Source organism: Arachis duranensis, chromosome 3, assembly GCF_000817695.3.
Source record: "Arachis duranensis cultivar V14167 chromosome 3, aradu.V14167.gnm2.J7QH, whole genome shotgun sequence".
Taxonomy (NCBI): domain Eukaryota; kingdom Viridiplantae; phylum Streptophyta; class Magnoliopsida; order Fabales; family Fabaceae; genus Arachis; species Arachis duranensis.
In genome coordinates, this window is record NC_029774.3 from 98795750 (window position 1) to 98797039 (window position 1290).

Here is a 1290-nt window from a genome sequence, read left to right on the forward strand (position 1 = left end):
GCTTTTCATACCTACATAACCATGGTCAGAGGGAGAATTATTTACTTCCATCTGGACAAAATAAGAGAGGTCTTCAAATTACCTTAACTACAAGATGATCCTGAATCCTTTAATAGGAGAATGGTGAGAGTAGATAAGGGGTTGGATCAAGTTCTAGAGGACATATGCCTCCCTGGAACCAAGTGGATGACCAATTCAAAAGGTGTCCCAAACTAACTCAAGAGGGAAGATCTCAAACCAGTTGCAAGAGGCTGGTTGGACTTCATAGGGCGTTCTATCTTGCCCACTAGTAACCGTTCTGAGGTTACTATCAAGAGAGCAGTGATGATTCATTGTATTATGCTGGGAAAATAAGTGGAGATTCATCATCTGATTGCTTGTGATATTTACACAATTGCAAACAAGAACTCCACTGAAGCCAAACTGGCTTACCCAAGCTTAATCTCTTTGCTATGTAAAGATGCTGGGGTGAGGATGGGAGTAGATGAATTCATCCTAATTGAGCACCCAATCACCAAGAGGTCAATGGAAGGACAAATGCAAGATAAATCTATCAAAAGGAGGGCGCAGGAGTTCCTCCCTGAACTTCCTGAAATTGACTACTAGACTCGTCTAGAAGCATCTGTTGCCAAGCTGCAAGAAGCTATGGAACAAATTAAGGAAGAACAGCAGAATCAAAACTGCATGCTCTGCAAATTGTTGAAGGAACAAGAGAAGCAGGGGCATGAGCTACAGGAGTTGAAGTGCCAAAAGCTCTCCCTTGAAGGATCAAATACTCCACAAGTTGAGGGAGCATCCACTTCTCAAGATCAAGGTTGTTGAGTTCTAACTCTGTGATAATTTCTATCATTAAGAGTCTATTTTAGAGTAATTTAAAATTCTGTTTTCTATTACTATTAGTCTTATCTTATATCTATTTTTAAGTCTTGTTCTTAATTCATGATTAATTAAATTTAAAGTTCATGTCTTAAAGCTATGAATGTCCTATGAATCCATCACCTCTCTTAAATGAAAAATGCTTTAATCACAAAAGAACAAGAAGTACAGGATTTCGAATTCATCTTTGAAACTAGTTGAATTAGTTTGATGTGGTGACAATACTTTTTGTTTTCTGAATGAATGCTTGTACAGTGCATATGTCTTTTGAATTTGTTGTTTTAAGAATGTTAAAATTGTTGGCTCTTGAAAGAATGATGGAAAAGGAGAAACGTTATTGAGGATCTGAAAAATCATCAAATTGATTCTTGAAGCAAGAAAAAGCAGTGAATACAAAAAAAAGAGAGAAAAAGA